The sequence below is a fragment of the Callorhinchus milii genome, unplaced genomic scaffold (assembly GCF_018977255.1).
Source record: "Callorhinchus milii isolate IMCB2004 unplaced genomic scaffold, IMCB_Cmil_1.0 Scaffold3, whole genome shotgun sequence".
NCBI classification, from domain to species: domain Eukaryota; kingdom Metazoa; phylum Chordata; class Chondrichthyes; order Chimaeriformes; family Callorhinchidae; genus Callorhinchus; species Callorhinchus milii.
In genome coordinates, this window is record NW_024704744.1 from 36,898,950 (window position 1) to 36,917,946 (window position 18,997).

The window sequence follows — 18,997 nt, forward strand, 5'->3', positions numbered from 1 at the left end:
TATTTAAAATCTTGGCTATCTCTATAAGGTGAAAAACAAAGTCCCCATTTCTTTCAAGGCTTAAGTGATAATGATCCTTGCATTTGATACAGCACCTTATCACGTCATTGAGATGTCTTAAAGTCCTTCACAGGGTATACTGTAAAGTGGATTGACTGTAATTTGTATGCAAAATGCCCTTTCTGATCTTATTCATGGAATACTTGCCTAGCTTAATCTGAGTCAGACGACTATCTTGTGAATAAGCAGTACTAATGACAAGTCATATTCAAACGATAGTATCACCTATTTATCTGTTCAGATCCTGCTATGTTTTTTTCAAAAAGAAATCTGGTATGATTTCACATTTTTACTTTATTTACATGTTTGCTTTAAGCGCTCTGAGATGCTGCCCCTGTGAAGGGCCAAGTTGTTATTGTTGCTGGTTACAAATTATTAAAACTATTTACATCCTCTGAATCAAACATCCCAAGTGACCAAAACCACGCCTTCAAGGAAACTCCGAAACCCCAAACTCTCTTGTAGTGTGCATGGCAAGTTGTAATTGAAGTCCATTTACAATGGTAAATGATTACTTGGGGATCATAAACCATGGCTTTGTGCCACTGAATAGTAAACAAAAAATCAGTGGCTAATTTAGAATACAGCATCTAAACTAAACTTTTCTCCCCATCTGCCAGAGTTTCAATTCCTCTTTGCTCAAGCACAGGAACTCACTTCAACTTTCCTCCCCCCCCCCACCACCCCTTTTCCCCTGACAGCCTTGTCTGGTGTTGAGTTATGAGTGCTGAGATCCAGTGCATATTTTTTTCTCTCTTACAACCCAGAGTAAAGCTGGAGGCTGCAACGTTGCAGAGAGAGGAGGCAGATCTCTGCACTGGTCTCAGCTGCTGGGTTTCTTTGGAGGGGAGTTTGGTGGTGTCCTGCCCCAGTCCTCATACCCCCTCCTTCTCCCAGACAGACAGACAGACAGACAGACATCTCAAGTGACGTTGTCGTTTTCACTGAAGAAGTTCCCAGAGAGAGAAGTGCACTGGACTGGGAGCTGCTGCACACAGTCAACTGAAATGTGGCCATCCAGGAGAAGCCAAACCTCCAAACTGGGGCTTTTCTTGACTCCCACCTCCTGAAGCTCCATCACCCCCACCCCACCCCACCCCCCACCCCAACCACAAAACAACCCTTCCCTTCCCATTCCCATGGATCTTGGACATTCGTATCCATTCGGGATTCGTATCGGAAAGGAAAAGGTAAGAGGAATTGGGGGGAGAAATGCAATTGGGGGTTGGGGGGTGGAGGGGTGGGGGGATCGCTGGCTGTTTCCAACGTGTTGTGCCTCTGTGTGTTTGGGAACATATTCACTGCATCACAGACGGGATCTCTCTCTCTCTCTCTCGTTTATTATGAAAAGTACAAGAGAGGAGAAGGGGAGAGAGGAGAGAGGGAGGAGAGGGGAGAGGACAGGAGGGGAGAGGGGGAGAGGACAGGAGGGGAGAGGGAGGAGAGGAGGGGAGAGGGGGAGAGGAGAGGACAGGAGGGGAGAGGGAGAGGGGGGAGAGGAGGGGAGAGGGGGAGAGGAGAGGAGGGAGAGGGGAGAGGAGAGGAGGGGAGAGGGGGAGAGGGAGGACAGGAGGGGAAAGGGGGAGAGGAGGGGAGAGGACAGGAGGGGAGAGGGGGAGAGGGAGGAGAGGGGGAGAGGGGAGGAGGAGAGAGGAGAGGAGAGGAGAGGGGAGAGGGGAGATGAGAGGCGAGGGGAGGGGAGAGGGGAGAGGGAGGACAGGAGGGGAGAGGGGAGGGGAGGAGAGGAGGGGAGAGGGGGAGAGGAGAGGAGAGGGGGAGAGGGAGGAGAGGGGGAGAGGGAGGACAGGAGGGGAGAGGGGGAGAGGACAGGGATACAGTGCGCGATCTCAGAGGCGATGTCTTGAGTGTACAGGGAATGAGCACACCCCGAGGGGGATGTTAGTTGTTCCCCTTCTCCGCTGCTTTTGTGTGTCCCGATCTCTCTCAGTGGGGAACGAGTTAAAACGTGGACAGGGTTAGGGTTCTTTTTTGGGGGTGGGGGGGGGGGGGGGGGTGACAGAGTGAGATCAGGTCAGTTTCCTATCCCCCCCCCACACCCCCACACCCCCACACCCCCACCACATTGTCCCTAAACAAATAAGTTTGCAGGTTGCAAAGTACAAAGTGATGTGGAGGAGTGTGTGGGGGGAGAGGGGGAGAGTGTGTGGGGGAGAGGGGGAGAGTGTGGGGGGAGAGGGAGAGAGTGTGGGGGGAGAGGGGGTGGGAGAGAGAGGGAGTGTGGGGGGAGAGGGGGTAGTGTGGGGGAAAGTGTGGGGGGAGAGGGGGAGAGTGTGGGGGAGAGTGTGGGGGAGAGGGAGAGAGTGTGGGGGAGAGGGGGTAGTGTGGGGGAGAGGGGTAGTGTGGGGGGAGAGGGGGTAGTGTGGGGGGAGGGGGTAGTGTGGGGGAGAGGGGGTAGTGTGGGGGAGAGGGGTAGTGTGGGGGGAGAGGGGGTAGTGTGGGGGAGAGGGGGTAGTGGTGGGGGAGAGGGGTAGTGTGGGGAGAGGGTAGTGTGGGGGAGAGGGTAGTGTGGGGGGAGAGGGGGTAGTGTGGGGGAGAGGGGGTAGTGTGGGGGAGAGGGGTAGTGTGGGGGAGAGGGGGTAGTGTGGGGGAGAGGGGTAGTGTGGGGGGAGAGGGGGTAGTGTGGGGGGAGAGGGGGTAGTGTGGGGGGGGGGGGGGGGGAGAGGGTAGTGTGGGGGAGAGGGGGTAGTGTGGGGGGAGAGGGGTAGTGTGGGGGAGAAGGGGTAGTGTGGGGGAGAGGGGTAGTGTGGGGGAGAGGGGGTAGTGTGGGGGAGAGGGGGTAGTGTGGGGGAGAGGGGGTAGTGTGGGGGAGAGGGGGTAGTGTGGGGGGGTGAGAGCTGGGGCTTGTGGTTGGCTCTGGTCTGTCTTGTAAAGTCTTTGTCCACAATACGTGTGTGAAGGGAACCAGGGAACAGAGAGGGCACCAGGGACTAACCTCCTGTGTTTGCATCGCCTTGTGTCGATGGCTTTTGCTTTTCTATGATTACTACATGTGTTGGCAACTGTGTTCTCTCTGTGTCTGTCTGTGTCTCTGTGTCTCCGTCTGTGTCTCTGTCTGTGGGGTCAGAATGGAAAAGCAGCTCTATCTGGGTCTGATGGTGGGACCCACCAGCAGCTTAACTCCAGTCACTTAAAAACTTTCAGAAAGTTTTAAGGGTTGGGGGTATCACTGGCAGGAACATGTCTTTTACTCTCTGTGGCAAAATATTTAGGGGCACAAAGTGGGTTCAGTGATCGCTTTAATAGGGCTTCGGGTGATGGAACTGCAGTCGCCAGAACAATTAAATCTCCCATCTTGATCTCAATGAGAGCTCTTGAAAATAGCCAGAGAAACCCTGCGTTCCGAGGCGTCTTTTTTTGTATTTGCCAACACTTGGGATAAGCTGAAACTATCTGGAACGTTTAACCCCTTCGTTACCCGTTTGCAATGCAAAGCAAGCTGTGTTAAGGGTAACCGACTGCTGTGGGAAAAATAGTCCAAACCAGATAAAACAGTGCTGTTCGGAGACGGTGTCTTGTTAAATTCATCCTGAAATTACAGTTCGCCTGAAAACACACTGTCACTGGACTTCACAGTAAAATCCTGTGAAGGAAGCGCCTTGAGATTTCTCAACAACAATAACAACAACAACAAGTTACATTTGTATAGCGCCATTCACGTCAGGAGGACGTCCTAAAGTGCTGGACAGTCAGGGATCTGCACCCGAGCAGGTGGTTGGGATTAGGAGGGGTGGAGGGGCGGCGTGGGAGGAGTAGAAGGGTGATCAAAGGCAAGGTCAAAGAGAAGGATCTTGAGATGGGTCTTGAAGGAGGCAAGGGAGGGGGCGTGGTGGAGGGACTGTGGGATAGAGTTCCAGAGGGTGGGGGCAGAGAGGCTGAAGGCCTGCCCGCCAATGGTGGGGTGGGCAAGGCGGGGGACGGGAAGCAGGCTGGAGCCTGCTGAACAGATGGAGCAGACAGGTTGGTAAGGAATTAGGAGGTCGTAGAAATAGGGAGGCCTTGATGGTGAAGACCAGGATCTTGAATTGTATCCTCTGAGTGATGGGGAGCCAGTGGAGCAACATGATTAGGAGCTATATCAATTGCAACGATTATTATATTATTTGAAATAAAGCGCTTGTATTTTAGCATGTGGGAAAAAAAACACCAGCATATATTTCTGTGTAACATAAATCTGTTCCAGGGTCCATTATGTGAGTCATGTAAATCACGTGTTAGAGGAAATAGAGGAAACAATAATTGTATAATAAAAAATGAAAGCATTTTTAGTACTGCCTATTAGCTATATAAACAAGTCCATCCTTAATGTATTGTTCAACAGCTCACATAATAGAAAAGCTTTACATGTGGTTTACACAACTCACATGATGCATTCCAATATAGATCACTGGCCCTACTCAGTAAGACCAAGATAACCCTTGCACATTGTGCTTTGCATCATTCTGATTTTGTCATCATTGCATAAACAGTATGTGAATTAAAGAAATTGGAGTATCATTGCTAGGGACATGACAACACGTTCATCATGAACAAATTGTGCTGACACATGTCGTGGGAAGGACAGAACCTGTGCCTCTATGTCACCCAGAGTCACACTTGAGGGAGTCTGTCTCAGCTGTGTTTACAATTATAGAAAAATAATGAAAGCAAAATCGCTCACCACGTTGAGGCAAAGCCTCAGAGGCCACAGCCTTTGTTTAACGGAATTCTGAAAGTGTAAGAGTGTAGGAAATTGTTGTCGTCGTAGTTTATTATTAAAATAATGTTTATTTGACTCTCCAGAAGCTTAGATGTGACATACGACTCACAAGTTAACATTTGTAATTTTAGTTTTTTTTATGTATTATCTTTGTCTTTTGTCAGGAAAACTGTGGTAGAAATTGTGCCTCAAAACTGAAAAAAGTCCTTAGAATATAAAAGGCATCAACTGTAGGGAATCCCCGAACATCATGCCAATTTACAAGAACTTGGTTCACAGATGTTCTTGGGTTGGAGATGAGGTTTTATAATAATAATAATCTTTGCATTTGATATAGCACTTTTTTACGTCTTTGAGACATCTTAAAGTGCTTCAAAGAATATACTGTAAATTGAATTGACTGTATATTTGTGGGCAAAACCCCACAAGGTGATGTTCCTGAGGGTACCATAGAAGAGATGCACTTTATGTTCCCCAAAGCTTTCCCCACTGCTGAAGCTCCATTTACACTGATATTTTCGTGAAGAGCATTGCACAATAGGAAATACATAAAAATAATAAAGATTGATGTAAGCTCAATTTTGAAATAGTATCACTGGTATATTAGTTTTCAATTACTGGACCTTAATAAACTGACTGTCTCCCAAGGCATCAAGCCTGGAACTTGTTAGCTTCCTCATTTGCCTTACTGCTATCTACAGAGACGATTAAAACTTGTGCTTGGATTGGCTTAACCATATAATTTATCCTGTCTTCGTCTATTCTTTTCAGCTTCTGTTTTTGACCAGCATTGTTTGGCCTTCAGTGTCCTCTGGTCTTCTAGGTGCCAAGAACCTTCTGGCCTCTATAGCTCTTATCCGGTGGTTGAGTGTGGGAACAGAGTAAAGCAGAGTGCTGAGATATGCACAAGACAGGACACCGCAAGCTGCTTTCATAAATTTCCTGGCAATCAGTTAAAGAGATAAATAGTGATAATATTCCTCTCACTTGATTCAGCGTTTTTCATGTCGTGAGAATGTGTCAAATCGCTTCACAGGATATACTTTAAAGTATAGTGACTGCATCTTTTGTGGGCAAATGGAGCTCAGGGAGCAGGTTTTCTGCCTGCCCTTTCTGAGCTGAAGTGTATCATGCAACCAATTTGCTTATGAAAATGTAATGTTGGGAGCTGATAAACCTCAGCAAAACCCATCCTTTGAACCCAGCTTGTTTCTGTGATATTTTGTAGTAGTTAATACAAGTGACTGAATTAGCACATTATAGGAGTGAGGAGATGTGGTACGTGATATCACAAGTGGTAATTCTCACAAGGTGGGACACTCTACATCTGCGATGTCTTGGTTGATGTCTGCCATGAATAAGCAGTTCTCTTTCCCCTGCCCCTTCAGATTTTGTTCAAATGGTTTCATCCAAAGCTGATTGCTGCAGCCATTGGGCTGGTTGGAGATATCTTTGAACTTGTCACCACACACATCCCACCATATTAGTGCCGGTTCAGGGAACACACAATATGCAGTCACTACACTTTACAATAAATCCTATGAGGAGCTGTGACATAACCTCCTAATGTGAAAAGCTTTACATCAAATGCAATATTATTATTAATATTTCTCGGTTTAGTCTCTGATTATTTGTCTCTTCTGGGTTCCTCTGGAACCCCTTGCCTCTATATTTCTGCCCCTCTCTAGATTTAAATCCCACCTTAAACATCTTTTTCACCTGGTCTATGATGACCTCCCCCTTCCCCCTTGCTTGATGTCCAACCCCACCATTGTGAAATGCTTTGAGACATTATCTTGTGTGAAAGGTGCTCTATCACTGCATGTTGTTGTAGTCTCATCTCCCTGCTTTTTCTCCATACCGTTATACTTTTTCTTTTCAGATGTTTGTCTGATTCCTTTTTAAGATCTAGTATTGATTATTTTTGGTATCCCTTGTCGTAATAACTCTTATAAAAATCTTGAACTTAATCCAATTTAACAAAAAAGAATAAACAGTACACAAATGTTGGCTGGAAGAGCAAAAACTAAGTTAGCCATCATCTTTGCAGGTATTTAAATATTTTTAAAAATATGGCTGAGTAACTAGTGCTGATGGGATTCTGTTAAAAATACATGATACATGATGTGGAAAATTGCTTTGTTAAGCCAACAGAGTTGTGCTTTTGCCAGTTTTCTCCTTGGTACTCCCCCTGAATGAGCCAAGCTAGAGTTTCACAGGCACAGGCATTCCTCCATTGCTATTACTTCATCTCTCAGCCTGGAGGGTACATGACAGCAAGTCATTTGATTGTGAAATGCATCACAGCCAAGCTTGAACATGCTCAGGCATTTGAGATGGTAAACCCAAAACAATATGTTTATATACGCCAAGGCAGCAGAACAAGAGGGCACAAGTTCATCTTTTCGACCGTGCTTTGGTTACCTTCTCCTCCCCCACACCCCCCTCCCACAAGCTTGATCCAGGCTACTGTGTGAAGTGTTTTGAGGTATCCTTCTGACATGACATTTCCTATACGAATTGTTGTTGAAGTGCAGGATAGACACCATGAAGCATTTCTTTGCACAAAAGACGATTGATGACTGGAACTTGTTACCAGGAACGATGGTTGAAGCCAGGACATTGGACTCATTCTTTTTTTAAAAAAGAGAGCTTGATGTTTTGATGGGAGGATGGTTGGTGGCTTTTCTGAAAATATTAGATCAAATGGGCCTGCTTAAGAAAACATAGGAAAAGAAGAAGGGACCATGCAACTCATTGAGCCTGATCCATCAGTTTATTAGATCATCTAAGCTCCTCTTGGTGACCTTGTGAATCCACCCATGGACCTATCAGCAGGGATCATTGGCTATCAATCAGGAGCAGGATCCCTGGCTGATTTCATTCTTCCATATTTCCTAAAAATATTAGTGAAGACTTAAAATACTGAATTTTATCTGTTACTTGGATACCAGTTCTCACTTTGAGTAAGAGGCTCCCACCTCTGTGGCCTGACTTAGACCTTCCACACCTGTAATGTTTCTGCCACTTCTGCCCAGAGACAATAATTTGCACAGACAGATAGATCACTGCCTCAGTGCCTCCAGTTACAGTGATTGCAGCCTTTAGAGTATGTTACCTAGAAAAAGAACAAAAAAAATCTGATATTGTTCAAGTGTGCACTGCAGGTTACATCTGATTTATGGGCAGTACTTTTTTGTGAATAGTTAGATTGATGTTGGATAACACTACATTTCTCAGGCTCTTGAGTACATCCAACTTTCCAACATCAATATTTATCTAGGTAGATAAGAAGTGTTCTCTTTCATTTGATGATTTATGACCTTTTAATTTTGAAGGCACAGAGCGGAATGACTGGTAATCCCTGATGTAATTTCAACAGGTATAGACCTGAATCGTAAGCCCATTTTAAGGAATGTGTACCTGAAATGGCATGAATAATGTAAGCTTTTCTGCCCCTCAGGTCAGTTAAGTGTGCATTTTTGTGTGGAGGGGGCAGTGTCGTATTTCTCTCTTCCACTTTATTATTCTCTTGTGAGCCACTTACTGCTACGTGTCCTTTAATGCAAAGGTTGTTGTGTTCCAGGCTGTAGGCATTTGATTTATTTATATCCAACTTATCTCGTAAAGGTAAGGATGTTGGTCTGATAAACATCTATCTGAAGGACTACCTGAAGTGGTAAATTGAATGCTCAGTAACCTTAAGGTTTTGACCACCGAAACTTCTGCTTAACAGCCTTAATGTTTGAAGTAACAACAATTAGTTCCAGTGATACAATTCTTCACTGGGGATTTGGGTTCTGTGACATTGCGGTGGTGGACAGCATGAAGATCATCTTTTTCTGACAAACTTTTAATACTTATTATTTTCCTCCCATCACATTCTCATCCCAAACTCCGTTGCCCACATCTTTACTCAAAATTTTGCATGGCCATCACTCTAGAACCGGTTGGTCTACATTGGCTCCTTGGGTCCCAGAAAATTGACTTCCAAGATCCTCGTCCTCACTTTTACCACCCTCGCCTATTGCTTTTGTTTTTGGTCAGACTCATCAACATGCTTAAGAGTACCCAAAACAAACAGGTTCCATGCATCCCACCTATACTTGTAAATTCCATAGATGTTTATGGGTATGCAGTGTGCACTCTCTCCCTGGAGGGATCCATCCTGCTTGCCTAGTCTGGAAAGTATGCGGCGCAGGTTGGCAAGAGTCAAAGCTTGGGGCTTCCAGAGCGTGCTGAAGTCTAACCAGCTAAAATCATATAGCTGGCCATTGGAGCACTACCTGGCAAGCTTTCCCGCTGCTTGTCCAGCTAGGACCACCCTACCCATTAGGGATTTGGCTTGCAGGGTTAAAGGGAGCTGAGTGGGAAGACAGTGACTGTTCTGCCCTTCCAAGTCTTACCAGGCTGGATGTGCTGCCATTAGCAGTCCCCTGAAGTACTGTGACTCTTCAACTGGACTACTGAGACCACCACATTCCATTGCCAAATATGTCAGCTGGGAGACAATTCAGCTCCAAAGAGACCCCACTTACCTCCTTCTCAAAGAGTATAGTCACTAGTTGGTTATTTGACATCCGACAATCGCAGGTTTGAGCCCTCATTAGATGAATGGCAAGTACCAGGAACTCCCTTTGAGCTTCCTGGTGGGCAACACAGTTCAGCATGAAATATGTAAGAGCATTGCCTACCATCTTCCTGTCCGCAGGTTGGGCACACGTCCCTTCCCATTGAGCAGTGGTTCTACCAGTTGGAGGTATGGAGTTTAAGCAGCAGCTCCTTTCCTTTCTGCAAGCCAATCAAGGTGGCTTGCTATCTAAATATACCTCTTCAACCTCTTCAGCCTCGCCTCCTATTATATTTGTGTTGACCTGAGTGGTTGTACAGAGTCTTCTCTATGTGAAGTGTTATTGTGGTTGGCAGAGGTGGAGTCAGATTTTAGCAGCAACATCTGCACTACAGATAGATATTTTAATTTATTACAGATGCAAAAACCTGCAGTAATTCTCTAAGGAAAAACTGACCAGTATATGGCCAGAAAAGAAGAAAAGAGAGAGATGATGGGTTCATTTAACATTTATCAAAATAGCATAGCAAGTTTAATTCTTTCCATATTTTGCTTTGTGATGTTTCATTGGTGCACATGTGCAAAGGAAAATACTGTAAAACCATCCAGGAATTTGCCCTTTTAAAGAGCTATTAAGCAAGCCTTTGAAAATAGTTATGTGTGAGTAAAGATGTGACTCCTATAAGGTGAACATCTGAAGAAATAATAATAATAATCCTTGCATTTGATACAGCGCTTTTCATGACTTCTAAACTTCTCAAAGCGCTTCATATAATATACTGTAAAGTGAATTGATTGTATATTTGTGGATGAAATGTGGCAGTCAATTGCGCACAACAGTCTCCCACAAACAGTCGTGGATTGAAGTGACCAATTTTATTATTGTGTTTTTTTTCTTGAGGGATTATTCTCAGGTATGTAGAGTAAGGAAACTTGCCCAAGATTTCGCCATGCCGGGAATCGAACCCAGGTTTCTCGCTTGCAAAGCGAGAGCTCTAGCCACTGAGTTACAGGACTCCTACATAAACATTCATTCTGTGTATGCTGCTGCTTTCAATGGCTAGCTTTGCAGTTTCAGCTGGTTAAAGTCCAACGCACACTCAGTAGTCCCGCAAGGATTGGCTTTTGCTACCTCTGCACCTAATATTCTCTGGAGTTAGGTAAGCACAGTTTGTGTCTCCAGGGAGAGAGTGCATATTGATTCCAGACATAGGAATTTCTACATGTAGGTGGTATGCATGGAACTCCCAGTTTAGTTTGGACACAGTGATGGGTGCCTGCATTTGTCAACACCTGGCTGACTGAAACAAAGTATGTTGTCTAAAAAATATAAATTCTTTATTGCACCAAGCTATTTTGAAGGTGTTGGAGAGCATCCTGTCCCATGTTTCTGAAGGTAGTACTGGAACACAAAGAAGTTAAAATATGTGGGATCAAAATATATAAATGCTATATAAATACCGTATATATATTCTATATGAATGCATCTATTTACTTAGCAGTAAGTAGAAACCTGGTTATTAGTCGTTTGGCGGATCGCTTTCTCCCCAAAATCCCCCCCAAAATAATGAATAATAAATAATTTGGTCACTCAATTCACCGCTGTTTGTGACACACTGCTATGTGCAATTAGCTGTCGCATTTTGCACAGAAAATATAGTAAATTCACATTTGTGTTGTACAGTTCAGCAATTCTGCCTTAAACTGTGTTTCTGTGCCCACAGCACAGAAACAGCTTTGGTCAAAGGGACAAATGACATTCTGTCCATCGTGACCAGGGCTCCCTCTGCCTCGTCATTCTCCTTGACCTCTCTGCTGCCTTCGACACCATTGACTACTCTATGCTCATCCATCGTCTCTCCTCTCACCTCAACCTTCACGGTTCTGTCCTTGACTGGTTCAGATCGTACCTCTCACACCTCCTCCACTTCATCTCCACAAACGGTTTCTCCTCTAGCTCCCGCACCGTCTTGTGCTGCGTTCCTCAGGGCTCTGTCCTTGGTCCCCTTCTCTGCAATATCTATAAGCTCCCCCTTGGTGCCATCATCCGCAGACATGGAGTCAACTTCCACATTTTTGCAAATGACACCCAGCTGTACCTTTGTGCCTCCAACCTTGACTCCAGGACTACTGCTGTCTTGACAGAATGTCTGTCAGACATCAAATCCTGGATGAGAGGTAACTTTCTTCAGTTAAACAACAACAAGACTTAAGCCCTCCTGATTGACTCCAATCAGAGTCTCCACACCTCAGGTGCTGACAGCTTCACTATCCAAGAATACACATTCCACTTCACTTAGCCAGTCCAGTCCCTTGGCGTCTTGTTTAAGCCTCAACTATCCTTCCACCCCACATCCATGCCATGAACCGCTCTGCCTCAAACAACCCTCATACGTGCTTTCATTACATCGAGGCTTGACTATGAAAACCCATTGCTTGTCGGCTTCCCCAACACCTCTCTCCATAGGCTGCAGATCATCCAGAATTCTTCAGCCGTGTCCTCTCCCGCACCAGGCTCCGTAACCCATCACCCCCATCCTCGCCCGACTCCACTGGCTTCCCATCACCAGAGGATACAGTTCAAGATCTTGGTCCTCACTTTCAAAAACCTCCATGGCCTTGCTCCCCCCTACTTCTGTGACCTCCTAACCCCCTACCATCCTGCTCGCTTCCTCCACTCAGCGGGCTCCGGTTTACTTCACGTCCCCCGCCTCGCTTGCCCTACCATTGGCAGGTGGGCCTTTAGCCACTCTGCCCCCACCCCCTGGTACTCCATCACGCAGTCCCTCTGCCTCGCACCCTCCCTTGCCTCTTTCAAGACCCATCTCAAGACAATCCTTGACGACCATGCTTTCGATCACCCTGCTTCCCCCCCCCCACCCTGCCTTCCATCCTCCCCAATTCCGACCCCCAGCTCAGGTCCGAAACACTGACGGTCCAGCACCTCGGGACGTCCTCCCGACGTGAAAGGCGCTATACAAATGTAATGTTGTTGTTAAACTGTTCTAATGTAATGTCATTTTCAGTCTCTTGCTATCATAATGCTTGATCTAGTTTTCCTTTACTTGTCCTTAATCTAAATTTCAGTCTTTCAGCTACTATGGGTGTCATTATGGATGTTGAAAATAATTGAACATTTCCGGGCATCCTTTCAATGTGCTATTTGCCATCCATGATAGTTATACATTTTGGGCATTTGATAGTCTCTAGGATCCTGACTGCATGTTTTACATATGTGCTACATGCCACCAGAGACTGGTTCATTTTCTAAAACTATTAACTCATTGTTGTACATTAACAGCAGTCGGAGAGCTGAGTAACTTGGTGATCATTAAATATCAAAATAACAAACAAATAGACTGTGACAATAATCAGCACCTGGAGAGATTCCTGGAATATTTAAATTTATTTTAAAAGATGACTTCCATAGCCTGACTCAAATTTACCAAACCAGTGCGTAAACTTGTTGTCTGGTTTGATCCTCGGCTCTCACCTTTCCCTCACATTCAGTCCTTGACCAAGACTGATAAATAGCTAAATGTAACATCCTATAATGGAAGAATTTGTAATTGAGTTGCTAATAAAATAACTGAGGATTTCATTCTGATGATGATAATGATTATTATTAAAAATAATAATAATGCCACCAGAGATTGATTCATTTTCTAAAACCAGTAACTCATCGTTGTACATTAAACAGCACTTGAGAAACTTAGAGATTAATAATAATAATAATAATTTTAGCGTATGATAAGGTACCTTTCATGTCAGGCAGATGTCTCAAAGCACTTTACAGGATTTACTGTAATGCGTCATCAATTTGTGCACAGTGAATGACCAATTTCATCTAGGGGATTTTTCACCAGGACAACAGGAGAAACTCGCTTCTTTTATCAAGTAATGCATTGCGATCTTTAACATCAACACCAACAACCTGCATTTATATAGCGCTCCTCACACAGAGTAGGGTCCCAGTCACGTCCACCTGAACAAGCAGGCAGAACCTCCATTTAAAATTTCATCCAAAGACAGTGACTCCAACAATGCCCAGCACTGCACTGGAGTGTTAGCCTGAAGTATATGAGTTAAAAATAACAACAGTTACCTGATTCAAAGGTGGAGAGTGCTACCAACTGAGCCAGGCTGACACCTGGATATGCAAGTCTCCACATTTTCACAACCCGGGGTATAGACGAATACTAAAAACAGTGTAAAAATAACAACTGACATTCCAACCAGTTTCTTTCAACATGTTTCAAATCTAGCAGCAGGGTGTGTTCTTTTCTTAACTGTTGCCTTGAAAATCCATCAGTTGGTGACTAATTGGCTTAAGGCAATACATTCCGTTAAAGTGTAAATCCATTAAAGTGCGTTTAAAAATCTGGATGACATTTATTCTGTTTTCTCAGTTTTATTGACTATCTGGACATGTAAAATGAAAGATGACCGGGTTACTTCTGATGAATACTATGTTGGGATTTCATATATAAATGTTTGCAAAATTACTGCAAAGTACTCATTTCTGAGTGAGCAACACATCAAATCCCCACAGCCATCTGTTTTGTTGTCCAGACTTTTTGTCCTGCACTTTGGCCGTTTCTGGCCCCAATCTGTCCACCCAGGCGAATTGAGGAGGCACAAATGAGCAGTGTTTCCCACCCCCTTTGGTAAATATCACAAATTGGACCCATTGTTAGTTCTTCATAATTACCAAGTCCGCTATGCCTAAATAATTGACATGTTATTTGTGACTGCCAGTGAAACAGGGAAATTCATGCAGAAGTTTTTCCTTTTCCAAAATAAAATGCAGTGCAAACCCATTGTAACCTGGCCTCCCCAGTATAACTGTCTCCAGTATAGCCTGGCCTCACTTATACAGTCCCTATGCTGCTTAATTGGCTTCCCAAGCTAAAAAAAAGGGCTGATTTCCAGGTTGTTTGTTGCCTTTGACACCACTCCCTGCATACTACACGTGCAGGAAATGCACACGCGCACTACATGAGAAGTAATGGTATTGGCACTCAATATGCAAAGAATGTATAAGCGCACCCATTAGCAGTGACCCAGTGTCCCAGAATTCAGCCATTTGCATGCTTTGCTTATAATAATAATAATAATAATCCTTGCATTTGATATAGCGCTTTTCACGTCGGGAGGACGTCCCAAAGCGCTTCACAGAATATACTGTAAAGTGAATTGACTGTATATTTGTGGGCGAACGCGGCAGCCAATTGCGCAATGTCCCACAAACAGTCGTAGATTGAAAATGACCAATTTATTATTGTTTTTGGGTTTTTTTTGGAGGGATTATTATTAGGCGTGTGGAGTAAGGAAACTTGCCCAAGGTTTCGCCCTCTGCCTGGAATTGAACTCAGGTCTCTCGCTTGCAAAGCGAGTGCTCTAACCACTGAGCTACAGGACTCCACCATGAAGCTTTTGAAATATGGGACCTAGACAACTGCATTATAACAGAGTAGCCCTGTAACTAACATCCACTCCACTGATGTGTGGATCACTGGAAGGAGTTAAGTATAAAGGTTGAGATAAAAGCGCATGGTGACTGTTTGCAGACTGGATGGTTCCACTGCAGTAAACTCCTGATAACTCGTCAGGAGTGATGAGTTTCCTTCAAAATTTAAAAAAAAAAATAAATTGGTCACTCAATCCATGACTGTTTGTGGGATACTGCTGTGTGCAATTGGCTGCCGCATTTCACCCACAAATTATACTTTACAGTATATTCTGTGAAACGCTTTGAGATGTCTCGAAGACGTGATAAGGCGCTATATCAAATGCAAGGATTATTATTATACCTATACATGTGTAGAACAAGAAAGTTGGTGTTCGTTTCTGTTCTGTACAATATTAGACATAACCTAATATCTCTATCTTACAATATAATAAAACTGTTATTCTATTCCTTATGTAGGAAAAACTTCAAAGATACAACTTGTAACAAAATATGCTAAATATTAGGTGTAATATTTAGGATATACCAGGATCTGAACCGAGATGCTAACTCACATGAAGTGTGTTATGTAAATGGGAGTTGTAACATCAGGAATTACCAATTGACCCAACATTTAATTATTTCATTTCTATTACCCATTGGCTTTGAAAAACAATAAAGTATTTGGTCTCTTCATTTATGCTATACACAGGATACTTTGGATGTCATAGTACATTATTCTCATCATTACATGTGTTAAGTGTGACTCTGTGTGCTGTAAAATCACTGTTTGGTAGGAATTGAATGCATTTACCCGGCATACAAACCTTTTGAAAGTTTCTCACTTCATACCATTCAATTCATTACTGCATCTGTTACAGCTTCAGTCATTAAGCACCGGGTACTATAATATTGAAACTGACCACCACAGAGAGGGATATGACGCATTCATATTGTCTGTGTGAAACTTCTACTATGACTCTAACATACATGATACAATGCATCCCTGTTCTGCTCTGGATATGAACATGATTTATGGCTTGATGTGCTTTGCTACAAGTTAACAGCTCATTCAGGCTGTTACAATGTGTTAATAACTAACGCACAATACGTGCCATACGCCCATCATCTAGTTTTTCATCATTAAGTTTAACAGTACCTGACTTTGAAGTAATCCTCCTTGGGGGGAAGTAAGCAGAGTCTCATTGGAGCTGAACTGGCTCCAAGGTGACATGCCTGGCAACGGAATGTCGGAATCGAGCCGACCCTCTGTGGCAGTCTCTGTAGTCCGATTCCTGAGCCAGGAGGGTCCGCAGTATTCCAGGGCACTGCTGATGACAGCCCAGCCAGTCTGGCTCATCGCCAGGACCTGAAGGGCAGACAGTCACTGGGGACAGGGAGTCATCCCATTCAGCTCCTGTTAACCCTGCAAACCAAAGTCCTAACCGTCAGGGTGGTCCAAGCTGGACAAGCAGTAGGAAAGCTTGCCAGACAGCAATATCAATAGCAAGCTATGCGGTTTTAGCTGGTTAGATTTCAGCCGTACACCAAGGCACAATCTGGGGTCCCCAAGCCTTGACTCTTGCCAACCTGTGCCTAATACTTCCCAGAATTAGGTAAGCAGAATGCATCCCTCCAGGGAGAGAATGCGCATTCCATTCTAACAATCTATCTCTGGGATTCCCATGCCTAGGTGGGGTGCAGGAAATCTCAGTTTAGATTGGATGCACTTAAGCGTGGTGATGGGTTACCACATGTGTCAGACACTTGACTGACCAAACAAAATTACTTTGAAGTATAGCAACAATGTGTGTGGAATGGAGCTCCCACAATGCACAGTGGTTCAACCTTTTGGCTGCCGCAGGCCGCATGCCCTGTTTGAGAAAGGTCCATCCAGCGTGGGCCAGCTGGCGGCCCATGGGCCGCATCCGGCCCAGACCGTTTCCAACATTCCAACCCGCTCCCTCCCTCCCTGGTGAACGTCCTCCCAGGGCAGTGGCAGGAGCCGGAAGGTTGGGAGGAAGCAGAGTGGAGAGTCTTTACTGAAGTCTGTCAGGAAGGTAAGCACGTCTCTTACCAACCGCATTCTTAGCAACCAATCGCTGGTTCCTCCCCTGCAGTTAGTGGTCGCGGGCCGCATAAAATTAGCCGCTGGGCCACTGGCGGCACCTATGCTGCCTGTTGGACCACGCTGAGTTAGAGGATAAATGCACCACCCAGTGCAGCACTAAAACTATGTTAAAGCAGATGAGTTGCAGATCTGTGCTGATTTAGCTGATCCCAGCCAGGGCAGCAGATCAGGCTTTACAATAGTGCCCTTTGGGCTAAGGAGGAACATAAATCTGTGTGCATAAATGTCTTGATGGAAGATATGATTGGGCTTGGCTAGGATGAGAAGAATTTTTTTCACGCAGCGAGTTGTTCGAATCTGGATTGCATTGCCTGAAAAGGTGGTCGAGGCCGATTCGATAACTGCTTTTAAAAACGCGGTGGACGGGTATTTGAGGAGGACGGGTTTGCAGGGTTATGGGGAAAGGGCTGGGAAGTGGGATTGACAATAATTGCTCTATTCAAAGACCCAGCACAGACACGATGGGCCGAATGGCCTCTTTTTGTGCTGTACAATTCTATGATTCCATGTGTCTCTTCTCCATCACCCCCCAGACAGTTGAATAGAAGGCCGATGGCAGTATTTACTGACACACATAAAGAGTAAGCACAGATAAAGTACTCAGGTGAGGTCAGTGAGCATGGAATTGAACCCCAGGAAGTATTGATAAGGGAAAAAAGGGAAAGCACAGAATATTCTATAGACCCCCAAAAATATCTTTCCTCTTTTTGTAAATAGCGTCATGGGATCTTCCACATCCATCTGGAGAACAGGCAGACAGGGCTTTTGTTTGATATTTCATCTAAGGACTGTGGCTGTGGCAATGGCAATCCTCCAGATGCTCAACTGGAATGTCAGCTTGGATTGTGAACTCAAGTCTCATGTGGAGCCTCAGCTCAGGGCAGTGATATTATTACCAACTGTGCCAAGCTGTATATACACAGTTGGTGACAATCACTCCTTTTGATGTAAAATTAATTTTTTCTTTGTTTTATGCCATGCTAAAAGAAATAAAAACTACCTAAAATATAAAAGGCTTGTAATATGTGTCCATCTGAAATGGCCTTTCATTCATTTTATAAATGTCACTCAACATTTTCCTCCTGTTAAAGCTCAGACTATGTAATACTTTTGCATAATGAAATAATGAATAATCCTTGCACATGAGAAAGCAATTTTCACATCGGGGGGCATCTCAAATCACCTCACGAGATTTTACTTTAAAGTGTAGTGACTGTATATTTTGTAGGCCAACATGCCAGCCAATTTGTTCACAGCAATGTCTTACAACAGCCATGAAGTGAATGACCAATTCTATCTGCGGCCAGAACACTGGGAGAAACTCCCTTCTCCTTTTGAATAGTGCCATGGGAATTTTAATGTCCACATGGACAGGCAGACTGGACCTCCATTTAACATCTCATCTGAAGGAGTGTCAGTCTAGACTGAACGAGTTCAAAGTTGGTAGGCTCTTGCCTCTGAATCAGAAAGTTGTGGGTTCACGTCCCACATTAAACAACATTCAAGTTTATTCCTTTCATACGCTCCCCAAACTACCTTATCAAGGATTCTACCCACCTATTTTGATTTCCTGAGGGAAAGTATTGGGTGATATTCCTTGAATTTTACAGGCAATCAAATGAAGGCTCTATATTCATACATCTCGCATTCCCAATGTTTAACCTTACGTCTCCCCAGCCAGCATTTCCTATTCAAATATTTTTTCCACTGATAGATGTCTGTACTCGGTCATGGCCAGTGGGGTCAATCTGGACTGTGGACAGTAATTGACAAATCTGGTCTTCTACAACAATCCTATGAGGGCATCTGTGGAGCCTGGAGGAGATTATGCTGAATTGGTGTGTGATACAATGAGCCATAGGAGAAATACATCTGAATGGAAGATGGAAAACCTGTTGTTGAGCAGATTGAAAGCTTTCATGATCCAGTCTGCTGGGGGGAAGTGGACTAAACACTGCATCACTTTGCTAGTGGTAAGGCAGCAGGTGTGGATGGTATTCATGCCGAGTGTCTAAAAGTGGCTCTGAGGGAAGGGGCAGAGAATGGCGAGGGTCTTACAGATCAATGTCA

General features: G+C 44.6%; 1 protein-coding gene across 2 annotated transcripts in view; it reads left to right on the forward strand.

Annotated features, from left to right (window-relative positions):
- Nucleotides 1-1,159: 1,159 nt before the first annotated feature.
- The window catches only part of dse (dermatan sulfate epimerase), a 43,425-nt gene continuing 25,587 nt past the window's right edge, over nt 1,160-18,997 (forward strand). The window contains exon 1 of one of the 2 annotated variants that reach the window (XM_042333338.1): nt 1,160-1,250. The gene's annotated coding sequence lies outside the window, so the exon portion shown is untranslated. The remainder of the gene's footprint in view (nt 1,251-18,997) is intronic. The other variant, XM_007899637.2, reaches the window with a different exon arrangement.